A 14,405-nucleotide genomic window follows, 5' to 3' on the forward strand; every position below is an offset into this window, starting at 1 on the left:
TCAAATATTGCGGCATTCCCTGAAAGACTGTCACTAATTTTGCGCAGTGTAGAATATCCAGGATTCCGTTGGAGAACACTTTGCAATTTGGTTTTCACTTTGTCAGCCACGAGCTCGACCCAACTCACTGTGCACATGTTGCACAATACTCAGGGCCTCAGATAGCTCAGTGCCAACAGCTTCCAGTCGTTTGGTGGCTTTCGATATCACTGAAAAATTGGCGTTGATGTATGCCAAGTTTCGAGACAATGTATCGGTAAAACCTTGTTTCACAATTTCGATAGCACTTGATTCATCACTCTCAAGCTCACAGAAGATTGCCTTTATTTGGGTGTAGTTGGTGTAGTAATACTCAGCAGGATTAAGCCAAGAACCCCATCGTGTAAGAACGGGTTTAGGTGGGAGGGGCGTTGAAGGTGCTTATTCCTTGAATTTCTGCAGCCGTAGCAGAGCCTTCACATAGATTTTCTTGTCACAGGAAATTAATTTGTCCACGTCAGGGTAATTTGATCGCGCCCTCTTCGCCAACTCTGTGCAACGTATGTGCAAGGCAAGTGGCGTACACCATACTGGGGTAGAGAATCTGAAGCCCTTGGGCTGCTTTAGCCGTATTTGAAGCACCATCTGTTACAAGCAGCAAAACGTTGTCTCTTTTCACACCATCCGGCCACAGTAGCTTCAGAGACTTGTCAAACAAAATAGGAATCGTCGAATTGTTTACTCTATCAAGAGATTCACACGTTAGTAGGAACATATCTCCAGGGCCATCAACTTTTAGAACACCACCAACAACATTTGCAATATATCGCCCACTAATATCGACAGCCAGATCTTTTGCTCAGCAATAGTAATTCGTATTTTGTTGAGCACAAAATTGTAGTTCTTTCTCAGTGTAGATTCATCTGGACTGGATGTGTTGTGTACTTCTCCAAGAACCATCTGAAGCGTGGGTTCTTCAGCTTTTCCAATGGGGTGTTGCAGGACACCATCATCTCACACAAACCCTTGCGGAATGGTTGCACGGTTGACGATTGACCTGTCTGTTCAAATAACAGTGTTTTCCTGCTGTTATTTTCAGCACTTCGTTTCACACAGCTGCTGTGTTTAGCGGTATTACAGTGTTGCACATTAAAGCGCTTTTCTGCACTAAATTTTAAGTTTTCAAAATAATATTTTCCCATCAGTACTAAAGAACGTATCTCCAAATTCTCGAACATATCCTCGCTACTTCACGCTGTCGGAGCACTTTGCTTTAGGCATGTCGAACAAGGTAAAGGCTGCTCCATTAAGTTTCGGGAATGCAGCCGCATGAATTCTGCTTCTTCTAATATTTCGGCTGTATACCTTTCAGCCATCTTCAGAGAGAGCCGTACGACTGACGCTCCAGCGCTCGCTCCATCCTTTTAAACTCGCGAACCGCGCCATTGCGCATGCGGCCACAGATAAACAAGGCGCCAGTGAAGTTAATCGGCGTCAAAGACGTACAACATATGCATGAGCTACGTCTGTGGCTGCGCATTCGATCCATGCTGGGAGGTCGATGTATTACTGGGAGCTGAACTGTAGCGACGTCTTTGTAAGTTCAATATTGAAAGTGCCGGATTCCATGATTTATCTAATGTGAAACCGCTGTCTCTATTAATTAAATTCTTCGTCAAGCGGATTTCAATGGCCTCTTTTACTACAGAGTCCCAGAAAGATGAAACAGAAGTCAGAATTTCGACATTTTCATATACCATAGAGCGACCAGAATCAATACAATGCTCTGCCACAGCCGATTTACTGGGTTGTAAAAGCCGAGTGTACCTGCGATGTTCCGTACACCTCTCTTGGACTGTACGATTCGTTTGTCCGATATATGAAAGGCCACATTCACATGGTATCTTGTAAACTCCAGGCTTGCGGAGTAGTAAGTCATCTTTAACGGAAACCAGGAGTGCAGCCGTCTTCGCCGGTGGACGAAAAATCACTTTTACTTTATGTTTAGTGAGGATCCTTCCTATTTTGGATGAAAGGCTTCCCACATACGGCAGGAAAACCATGGATTTAAATGTTTCCTCGTCATCTTCTGCATTCCTTACGGACACCTTAGGTTTTATTTGTAGTGCCTTACGTATCTGTTGTGGAGAATACCCGTTGTCCTCAAAAACTCTCTTCAGATGTAAAAGATCGTCTTTTAAACTACTTTCATCAGAAATGACGTGTGCTCGGTGTACCAAAGTTCTTAGAACACTACTCGTCTGCGAAGGATGGTGACAGCTATTTGCATGTAAATATAAGTCCGTATGGCTCGGTTTCCGATATACTGCATGACCCATCTTCTTTGCGCCGTACCAAGACATCCAAAAATGGAAGACATCCCTCCTTTTCCACTTCCATTGTAAAATGAATTTGTCCATGGATGGAGTTCAAATGGTTTAAGAAGTCCTGCAATTTGTCCTCGCCATGGGGCCACACCACAAAGGTGTCATCAACGTACCTCCAAAAAACTGTAGGCTTCAAAATAGCAGACTCCAGGGCCTTCTCCTCGAAGTCCTCCATAAATAAATTGGCCACCAAGGGTGACAAAGGACTACCCATGGCAACACCGTCAGTCTGTTCAAAAAAATCGTTATTAAATAAAAAGTATGTGGAGGTCATCACATGGTGAAACAAAGCTAAAATCTCCTTATCAAAACTTTTTCCAATGAGATCTAAAGATTCAGAGAGAGGTATCTTAGTAAATAGCGACACTACATCAAAGCTGACTAATAGATCAGAGGTGTTCAGTTTCAAAGATTTTAATTTGCCAATGAAATCTGCAAAGTTCCTTATATGATGATCACATTTTCCCACAAGCGGCCTCAATAGTGGCGCCAGATGCTTGGCACAATCATAGTTGGGAGAACCAATATTGCTCACGATAGGACGTAGAGGAACGTCTTTCTTATGGATCTTTGGGAGTCCATAAAGCCTTGGAGGCACTGCACCGCTTGGTTTCAGTCTTCGTATGACCTCCGATGGAAATGGGGAGGCATTCAAAAGCGACGCCGTCTTCCTTACCACCTTGTTGGTGGGGTCCTTACTGATCTTCCGGTACATACTATCATTCAGTAAGCTGTATATCTTATCATGATAGTCGTCACGTGACATTAAAACAGTGGCATTACCTTTACCTGCAGGGAAAACCACCGTTTCGGTATCTTGGCGGAGCTTGCGTAGTGCAGTCCTCTCTGCCACAGATATATTGCTTCTTTGTGGGCGAGCCTTCATAACAGCTCGACAAGTTTCGCGTCTTATTTCATCTGCAGAATCCGTAGAGACTGGTCGGACAGCTTCTTCAACGGCACTGATGAATGCAGGTATAGGCAAAACCTTTGGCGTGGGTGCAAAATTCAGTCCTTTGCTTAAGACCATCATCGTAGCATCGTCCAAATCTCTACCCGTCATATTAATGACGGAGCGTCGAATGATACTTTCTTGCTGTGGAGATGGCTCAAGTCGGCTGAACTTTGCAGTCTGTCTTGATGTAGCTACCTCACGAACCCAGTCTGATTTGGCCCATGTTATACCATCTATCCAGTTCCAAGAGTTGCTGGGTAACTCAACAGACATCTTCAGGTGCAGACGATAAAGTTCTTGAGAAACAAGATCCAGCTTCCTTCGTGTAAATCGGATCCTCTCCTTAACGATAGCAGAACCAGCTTTAATTAAAATGGCATAATTCCGAAGTTTGCCAGGTTAGTACATTTTATAAAATCGACTTTACTTCTGCCAGTACCTCGTCTCCTACCTTCCAAACTTTACAGAAGCTCTCCTGCAATTCTGCAAGGGTGGAAATGGAAGAGGATGTAGATGAAGATGAAATAGGAGATATGATACTGCGTGAAGAGTTTGTCAGAGCACTGAAAGACTTAAGTCGAAACAAGGCCTCGGGAGTAGACAACATTCCATTACAACTACTGATAGCCTTCGGAGAGCCAGCCCTGACAAAACTCTACCATCTGGTGAGCAAGATGTTTGAGACAGGCAAAATATCCTCAGACTTCAAGAAGAATATAATAATTCCAATCCCAATACCGAACTATAAGTCTAATTATCCACAGCTGCAAAATACTAACAAGAATTTTTTACAGACGAATGGAAAAACTGGTAGAAGCTGACCACGGGTAAGATCAGTTTGGATTCCGTCGAAATGTTGGAAGACGTGAGGCAATACTGACCGTACGACTTATCTTAGACAATAGATAAAGGAAAGGCAAACCTACGTTTCTAGCATTTGTAGACTTAGAGAAAGCTTTTGACAATGTCGACTGGAATACTCTTCTTCAAATTCTGAAGGTGTCAGGGGTAAAATACAGGGAGCGAAAGGCTACTTACAATTTGTACAGAAACCAGATGGCAGTTATAAGAGTCGAGGGACAGGAAAGGGAAGCAGTGGTTAGGAAGGGAGTGAGACAGGGTTGTAGCCTATCCCCAATGTTATTCAATCTGCATACTGGAAAGCAGTAAAGGAAAAAAAGAAAAATTTGGAGTAGAAATTAAAATCCATGCAGAAGAAATAAGAACTTTGAGGTTCGCCGATGATATTGTAATTCTGTCAGAAACGGCAAAGGACTTGGAAGAGCAGTTGAACGGAATGGACAGTGTCTTGAAAGGAGGATATAAGATCAACATCAACAGAGGCAAAACGACGATAATGGAATGTAGACGAATTAAATCAGGTGATGCTGAAGGAATTAGATTAGGATGTGAGACACTTAAAGTAGTAAAGGAGTTTTGCTTTTTGGGGATGAAAATAACTGATGATGGTCGATGTAGAGAGGGTATAAAATGTAGACTGGTAGTGGCAAGGAAATTTGTGAAGAAGACAAATTTGTTAACATCGAGTATAGATTTAAGTCTCAGGAAGTCGTTTCCGAAAGTATTTGTATGGAGTGCAGCCATGTATGGAAGTGAAACGTGGACGATAAATAGTTTAGACAAGAAGAGAGCAGAAGCTTTTGAAATGCGGTGCTACAGAAAATTGCTGAAGATTAGATGGGAAGATCACATAACTAATGAGGTGGTATCGAATAGAATTGGAAGGAAGAGAAATTTGTGGCACACCTCGACTCGAAGAAGGGATCGGTTGGTAGGACATGTTCTGAGGCATCAAGGGATCACCAGTTTAGTATTGGAGGGCAGCTTGGGGGATAAAAATCGTAGAGGGAGACCGAGAGATGAATACACTAAGCAGAATCAGAAGGATGTAGGTTGCAGTAGGTACCGGGTGATCAAGAAGCTTGCACAGGATACAGTAGCATGGAGAGCTGCATCAAACCAGTCTCTGGACTGAAGACCACAACAACAACAACATTTTGTTAAGCTGTTCACATGCTCTCTGAATATTATTCCCATGTGGATTTTTAACGCACATAAACTCTACCTGCTGGATAACTACGTTTTATTTTCATTCCTTGATTCACACCCAGGGTAGGTTTAACAGGTGTCTTCTTAATACTGCACGACTCCAGGTTAGTAGGTCGATTTGGGAGCAGGGACCAAACCGCGAGGTCATCAGTCCCATCGGATAAGGGGAGAATGGGGCAGGAATTCGGCCGTGCCCTTTAAAAGGAACCATGCAGCATTTTCCAGAAGCGATTTATGGCAATCATGGGAAACCTAAATCAGGATGGTTTGACGCGGGTGTGAACCGACGTCCTCCCGAATGCGAGTCCAGTGTGCTAACCACTGCACCACCTTGCTCGATGGACGACTGCGAAGACTGAAGTATACTCTTGCTACCTGATATAATCAGAAGTTTCTTAGGTTAGGTTCTACCATATACGTACCACTACTTCTCGAATGACATTGGCTTCCTCGGAGAAAACTTGGACACCAATTCTGCGCCTTGTTTTTACACCTCCAGTCTTAAACGATGTTAGGAAAATCGTTCGCTTATGATTCAAATTGCTCTAAGCACATCTGAGGTCATCAGTCCCGTAGACTTAGAACTACTTGAACCTAACTAACCTAAGGACATCACACACATCCATGCCCGAGGCAGGATTCGAATTTGCGACCCTAGCAGCAGCGGGGTTCCAGACTGAAGCGCCTAGAACCGCTCGGTCACGGCGGCCGGCGTTCACTTATGACGCCACATCGCTAGTTTTGTTGACAGTAAGTTAGAGACTATTCCAAAATTGTAAAAGTGTAAGCAAGGTCAGTCCCGCACACTGTGTTTGTAGAACAAAAACGACGACGGGTGGACACCTGCTGCGACCTGACTAAAATGCAAAAAAGGGACAATTCTTTTCTGGAAAAAAATAATCATGTGAGGCGAGGATTGGTGTTCTCAAAAAGAACGTAACACAAAACAATAACGTGCGGAAATTTACATGTGGGATCAACGCTTTGACAACATACCCAACATTCACGACAACGTGACGAGCGACTTGAACATTTCAGCGACGGAATTTTTGTAACAGTTTCACGTGCGTTGTACTGATGTGTAGAGACGACTATGTAACACAGCTGAAGCATTAAAACCGCCATTAACCTTCCTCTGTTTTTTATTAATCCAGTCTTGAAACTTTATGGGCTGACGGGGTACGTCCTTAGCTTTCATAATCGCCAGAAAGAGCTTGAAGTGTTCTCCCCGAGAGGAATAAAGTCATCCTCGGTGACATAGCGCTGCGTGCGGTGATAAACTTTTCTTGCGAGGCACCATTCCCGTCCTCGCAATGCCGGAGCGGACAAAAACACTACGGACAAACACTCCGTTGAAGCGGCCGTCTCTCTCTCTCTCTCTCTCTCTCTCTCTCTCGGGTCTGCGATTTTCACATTATCATTGTCTTTTTTTTCCACAAGCTGCTTCTAATTGTCAAGGAAGGGAAGAAAATGGTGCACTTAGAACCGACATACGGAATGAATCATTTCGTAGGACTGAGTGTGTGACCAGTAATTGACGGTTAACGTCGCGTGTGCTGTTGTACAAAAAAGACCGTTAAACATTCGTCGATGTAGAAAGATACATACATGTCGGAGCGACCAGGCGATGCTGTAGCGTACAGGGAAGCCGCAACGATAGAAATTTGTAAAGAACTGAGAGATGGCTTGCAGACGTTCGGTGCTTTAGACTGGAAGACACATCATTCATTCACTTAAAGAAAGATTTACTGACGCTCCTGTTTGGAACTAGCGTAGCGACATGAGTAATTCTGAATATGAAATTGCAGGAATAAAGCAAGTTGTACAGGGTGGCCAGAAATAGTCCGAAAAGTTTGAAATGTTGTTTTAGGGTATGTTTTGATGAGAAATAATTGTTAAGAAAAAAAATCGATACGTTGCGCCACTTCCGACTTGATTAACATTGAATTTAGCCGATCAGGCCATTGTGCGTGCAAATTCAGCGCGAAGGATGGTGTTGCCAAACGTGGTCTTCGTTTTGTTTCCTAAACCCTAACAAGAAAGCGATACAAAAATTAGACACGCGGCGGTAGTAAGGATCAAACCCGAGCCAAAGACTTAGATGTCTGGCGCAAATACAGTGTGAGAACAACTAACGCTAATTGTGCCTGGCTGGCCGCTTGAATTTGTGCGCCCCGCGGCCTGATTGGCTAACTTCAACACCAATTAACTCTGAAGCGGAGCATCGTATCGAATATGCTTCTTAATTCTCTTCTCAGCAACACTCCTACAAGCTTTTCACACTGTTTCTGACCACCCATTCCTCCTACTATACAAGGGTTGGACAAAAATACGAGACTCAGAGGGCCTTAGACACGGGTTCACAGGTAGATGCCGTGTTTCTTGACTTCCGCAAGGCGTTTGACACAGTTCCCCATAGTCGTTTAATGAACAAAGTAAGAGCATACGGACTATCAGATCAATTGTGTGATTGGATTGAGGAGTTCCTAGATAACAGAACGCAGCTCGTCATTCTCAATGGAGAGAAGTCTTCCGAAGTAAGAGTGATTTCAGGTGTGCCGCAGGGGAGTGTCATAGGACCGTTGCTATTCACAATATACATAAATGACCTGGTGGATGACATCGGAAGTTCACTAAGGCTTTTTGCAGATGATGCTGTGGTGTATCGAGAGGTTGCAACAATGGAAAATTGTACTGAAATGCAGGAGGATCTGCAGCGAATTGACGCATGGTGCACGGAATGGCAATTGAATCTCAATGTAGCGAAGTGTAATGTGATGCGAATACATAGAAAGATAGGTCCCTTATCATTTAGCTACAAAATAGCAGGTCAGCAACTGGAAGCAGTTAATTCCATAAATTATCTGGGAGTACGCATTAGGAGTGATTTAAAATGGAATGATCATATAAAGTTGATCGTCGGTAAAGCAGATGCCAGACTGAGATTCATTGGAAGAATCCTAAGGAAATGCAATCCGACAACAAAGGAAGTAGGTTACAGTACGCTTGTTCGCCCAATGCTTGAATACTGCTCAGCAGTGTGGGATCCGCACCAGGTAGGGTTGATAGAAGAGATAGAGAAGATCCAACGGAGAGCAGCGCGCTTCGTTACAGGATCATTTAGTAATTGCGAAAGCGTTACGGAGATGATAGATAAACTCCAGTGGAAGACTCTGCAGGAGAGACGCTCAGTAGCTCGGTACGGGCTTTTGTTGAAGTTTCGAGAACATACCTTCACCGAAGAGTCAAGCAGTATATTGCTCCCTCCTACGTATATCTCGCGAAGAGACCATGAGGATAAAATCAGAGAGATTAGAGTCCACACAGAAGCATACCGACAATCCTTCTTTCCACGTACAATACGAGACTGGAATAGAAGGGAGAACCGATAGAGGTACTCAGGGTACCCTCCGCCACACACCGTCAGGTGGCTTGCGGAGTACGGATGTAGATGTAGATGTAGATGTAGAAAGGCGCGAGAAACGCATGCTTGAACATATATGCGAATTGATAATTAACCGAAATCCTCAGCTGCCAACAGGTGTTGTTGATAGACCACAAAGGGGACAGCTGAAAATGTGTGCCCCGACCGGGACTCGAACCAGGGATCTCCTGCTTACATGGCAGACGCTTTGTCCATCTCTTTTTGTTCGCTTTTGTTCGTTGCATCTGCTCTGGGCGGACGTTGTAAGACATCCTTTAAAGTTCATTGTTGATCGAATAACTCAGTTTATTTTATTTTATTTTTTTTATTAGAGAGGGCAGCTAACCCTCTGACCGAACACGCTGAGCTACCGAAGACACAGAGGATAGCGCGATTGTAGGGACTTAACCCTTGCACGCCTCCAGTGAGAACCACATTCCCAACTGTCCACAAGGATAAGTCCCTGCGGTCGCGCTATCCTCTGTGCCCTCGGTGGCTCAGATGGATAGAGCGTCTGCCATGTAAGCAGGAGATCCCGGGTTCGAGTCCCGGCCGGGACACACTTTATCAGCTGTCCCCATTGAGCTATATCAACAACACCTGTTGGCAGCTGAGGTCTCGATTAATTATCATTTCTTTCTAGAGAAACTGCATGGTCATCATTGGTATCTGTTCTTTCTGAACAGCTACTATCTTCATATATTTGCGGATGCTAGCCAAGCCTGCAGGTTGTACTTTCGTATTCGGCCACAAACGGCACCTGTGCAATGTCCTCAGTGTTGCAAATGTCCGCTGTGGTAAAAAGAGTATTCTGTGCAGTCGTGAGTATGTTATGACTGAGGTGGGTGAATTCGAACTTGGACAAATTGTTGGTGGTCGTATGCTGGATGCTTCCGTAACCAAGAAAAAAAAGGGTTCAAATGGCTCTGAGCACTATTGGACCTAACATCTGAGGTCACCAGTCACCTAAATCTTAGAACTACTTAAACCTAACTAACCTAAGAACATCGCACACAGCCATGACTGTGCCGGTCACGTAGTTCCAGACTGAAGCGCCCAGAGCCGCTCGGTCACAGCGGCCGGCTAACCAAGGAAGCCGAAGTGTTTGGTGTTCCAAGATGCACAGAGTCGAACATTTATAATGCATACAGGTAAAGCAGCGAAACATCATCCGCTAAATTACTATGCTCACGAGAGTATGTGTTCACTGATCTTGATACACGGTTAATGAAAAGATGTGTTACAAAACAAGAGAAGACAGCTCCAAAAGTCACTGCAGAACTGCCACACTCGCGAGCCCCGTCAGCACCGAAAGAACACGTAGGGAGCTGCGTAGGCAGGGAAGTACAAGGTGAGATGGAATTCCAAAACATTTCACCAACGATGAAAATTCTTGTAAAAGAAAAACGTTTTGCCACACGAACGAAACCTGGACTACGGACCAATGGGAGTCATTTGCTCGGATGATCCTTGTTGCACACTCTTTCCAGCTTCTGCCAGAGTTTCCGTAGTAAGTCCGGTGGTGACTTGGGCAGCCATACCGTGGTATTTCATGGGCCCCATGGCTTTCTACATTGCTACCACGTGTCATGAGATCATTTTAGCTGATCAATTCTATCCCAGGGTACAATATTTGTTTCCGAATGGTGATGCTATGCTCGAATGCGGCAGGACCTCTGTTCAGACAACTCTCAACGTCCACGACTGCTTTTAACACAGGAGGATGAGTTGCCGCAACTTCTTTCGCCAGCACAGGCGCAACATCTCAGTACTATCGAGACTTTGTGGCTTGCCTTGGAGAGAAGGGTGCGTGACCGTGACCGCTAACCACAACGATCACTGTTAGCTGAAAGTGCCGCTATTTGGAGGAAGAATGGTACCAGATACCCTCGAAAACCATACAGGACTGGTATTCATCCATTCCGAGACGACTGGAAGTTGTTTTTAGTGTCATGATTCTCCTACACCTTTTAGGCATGGTAATGTGTGTTATGTTACCACATATTTGTATAGCGCCCCCTGTATCTCTCCTAAAATCTATAACCATAAAGCTAAAATTAGAGTGTCATTTGATACGGAGTATTACCAACAACGTTTGTTCCCGCACAACAGTAGAGTCCGGTACAGGACAGGACGAAGGGAGGGGTGGTGGAGGGTGGTGGGGTTGGGGGTGGAGAAGGCAGCGGCAGAGGTTCACGAAGTAGCTTCCGCCGCAGCCGTAAGGTGGCTGGAGGAATACAGGGTGTCCCAGCAGGAATTGTCAATATTAAGGGAACTATGATTCAAAGCAAAAAACGTGTACTCAACATGGCCTGCAAAACGCGCACCTTCGTGCTCATAGCTCTTAAGGTATGCATTTTTAGAGCTGATGTTTACTAGACTTTTTTCGTTCGAAAGATCGTTCCCATCATATGCCTGACGACTTCTCCTGTAACACCCTGTATATGCAGGGTGACAGTTATTGAACTATACGAAAAAAACGTAAATTATTTACAAACTACGGCGTGCTCGAACTTTATTCAACATGTAAACGTGACTACAGATATTCGAATTTAGGTTATTATGACACGTTCGATATGCCTGTCACCACTGGAGATGAAACGAAATGACATGATCGTGACCGGGAGGCTCCATTCCGGGTAGTTCGGCCACCGTATTGCAAGTCCTTTTTAGGTGACGCCACATCGGCGACTTGCGGGTCAATAATGATGAAATGATGATGGACACACAACACCCCGTCCCCTTGCCGAGAATCGACCCCGAGCCCCCTGCGTAGTAGGTGGGAACGCACTAGCGATGATGTGGCGAGACCAATTTCTGCATGGCCCGCTGAAGTGTCGGAACATCGATGCTGTCGGTGAACTCCTGAATGACTGTTTTCAGCTCAGTAATGGTTTTGGAGTTATTGCTGTACACCATGTCTTTAATACAGCTCCACAAAAAGGAATCGCATGCATTCTGGCGTAACCACAAGCGGCGGAACGAAGACGAAGAACGCAAGACCAGAGAAGGCGGTGAAACGACGTCGGCCAATGATGTGCGGAATGGGACCGCACCACGGAAGGAGTGCCCTCAAACCGAAGTGAATATAAGCGCCGCTGCTGCCAGCCTCGGCCGCTGAGGTCGGCTCTGTATACTGACACTGGTGAACAGCATTAGCACGGCCTAGCAGAACAGATTTATTTAATCGTATGGCTAGGGCCCCCCATCGGGCAGACCGTTCGCCGGGTGCCGGTCTTCCGATTTGACGCCGCTTCGGCGACCTGCAGTCGATGAGGATGATATGATGAGGATGATATGATGATGATGATGATGATGATGGCAGCACAACACCCATTCCCTGAGCGGAGAAAATTCCCCGATCCAGACGGGAATCGAACCCGGGTCTCGAGGATTGATAATCCGTCAAGCTGACCATTTGGTACCGGGGGGCGGACAATCTGATTGTAGTGATCCCTATCCATTCTTGTTTGAACATTCTGTATAGCACGGACTCTGATTTATGTTGCATGTCGCCTATCGCTTGCGACACCATTGTATGTTCAAGTTAAAAATAGACAATTTGCTTTGTTGTAATAAACCTATTAACGTTATTTCCTAGTATTGTTGTATAGCATTCCGAGAACGCAGCATCCTTTAGGCACTGTATACGAGTGGGCAAGACCCAACGGAGAATATAGCGGCCAATCGAGTACGACGCTAATGGCCTCTGGGCAACCTACAGCCAGAATGAGGTGCCCAAAGTGCTACGGAACACCAGTCATTCTCCTGCTTCGATGGGGTCGAGCTCCGTATTGCATGAACCACATCTTGTCCAAATCAGGGTCACTTTGGATAATGGGGACGCAGTCATCTTCCAAAACCTTCCCGTGCCGTTCGGTAGTCACCGTTGCCATCAATGAATATCGCACCGATTATCCCGTTACTGGGCATTGCACACCACACAGTCACTCGATGAGGGTGAAGAGACTTCTCGATCTCGAAATGCGGATTCACGTGCCAATTTTTCTGACTGACGAACCAATCGAAATGAAAGTGAGCTTCGTCCCTAAACCAAATCATACTAATTCCCATCATGCCCCGCGGCCATCCGTGCAGTATGGCCGTTCTAATGCAAACCGTTCTGAAGTTAGGACGACTTTATTTCTCATAGTTCAATAATTGTCACCCTGTACGTGGCTGGATTCTCGTGTTGGAGGCCAGCTAAAAGGAAGCGGCCTTTTAAGCGGCAGGGGGACAATCAAGATATCCGCCGCACCTGTCCCAGAGCGCGGCAGAGGTTGAGAGCAAACAACCCGCCGAGGCGTTGCGTAACAGGCGGCCTTATCGCCTCCCCCACCGCGCACGCGCTCAGCTTCCCGCTGACGGCGAATCTTATCTCGGCCCCGAGAACAGCCACCGCTACAACACACGGCTGACTGCCGTCGCGGTCTGCTGGCAGTCTATGGCGCCCTCGGTCAGCACAATGCACAGGAGGGGGCCCGCGTCAAAAGAGGGAGCCGCCAGGCGCCAGGTCGATAGCGCAGCCAGGGGCACGCACCGTACACACGCACTTGGCCAGGGGAACCCCCGGCTGGCTCGAGGGCGCGCCATTCATCCGCGCTCTTCTGTCGGCGCCGCCTGCTTTCTGCCGCCGCAGCAGTGAATAAGGGGCCGATTCACGCTGGACGCCACACAACGGCACGTCAAAACGTTCCACAATGCACTACGAACGGCGGTATTCGCCCTGTCCGCCAACAGAGCGGGAATGAAAGGCAAGGAACGGGGCGAAACGAAACGAGACGAGAAGGAAGCCCTACCAAATCTTCATCAAATTTTCGGGTGTGCATAATGACGAAAACTTTAACTGGAGAAGCTTCTCAAACAATTATGTTCAGCTGATTTTGTTTCTCGTGGAATTGCAAGTCTTGAGTGCAACATATTTTGCGCATGTCCATTCAACAACGTCTTATTGGATAACCTGAGGAAACCCTATGTTGAGAGTTTCGGAGGAAGCATTAGGCAACAACTGACTACAACACGGGAGAGGATTACAGTAGAGACGAATAGGTAATTTGATACAACAAATATTGAAGGCAGCACAGGATGAAATAGTTGAAAACACAATGTCTAGGTACACGCAGGAAATACTGAATTTAATGTATGAAAGGAGAAAATATAAACATCCAGCAAATGAAGCATGCGAAAGGGAATACAAACGTCTAAAAAAATGAGGTTCCCGGGAAAGACAAAATGGCTAAGCAGGAAAGTCTAGAGATGTAAGGAGTTAGCCGGCAGGAGTGGCTGAGCGGTTCTAGGCGCTTAAGTCTGGACCAGCGCGATTGCTACGGTCGCAGGTTCGAATCCTTCCTCGGGCATGGATGTGTGTGATGTCCTTACGTTAGTTAGGTTTAGCTAGTTCTATGTACTAGGGGACTGGTGACCTCAACTGTTAAGTCCCATAGTGCTCAGAGCCATTTGAACCACTAAGGAGTTAGAAACATATCTCACTACGGGAAGGATAGATGCCACCTATAACAAAATTAAAGAGGCCCTTCGAGAAAAGAGAAGAAACTGTATGAATATCAAGAGCTCAGATGAAAATCCAGTC

The 14,405-nt window shown here is 45.7% G+C and overlaps 1 protein-coding gene and 1 non-coding gene across 3 annotated transcripts in view; one reads left to right on the plus strand and one right to left on the minus strand.

Moving 5' to 3' along the window:
• LOC126353944 (endothelin-converting enzyme homolog) overlaps positions 1-14,405 on the minus strand; it is a 609,153-nt gene that overhangs the window by 540,010 nt on the left and 54,738 nt on the right. The gene's annotated exons all lie outside the window — the stretch shown is intronic.
• Positions 9,301-9,375, plus strand: Trnat-ugu (transfer RNA threonine (anticodon UGU)). Its single transcript has one exon. It is a non-coding gene; the product is annotated as a tRNA-Thr (tRNA).

Source organism: Schistocerca gregaria, chromosome 3 (genome assembly GCF_023897955.1).
Source record: "Schistocerca gregaria isolate iqSchGreg1 chromosome 3, iqSchGreg1.2, whole genome shotgun sequence".
Classification (NCBI taxonomy): Eukaryota; Metazoa; Arthropoda; class Insecta; order Orthoptera; family Acrididae; genus Schistocerca; species Schistocerca gregaria.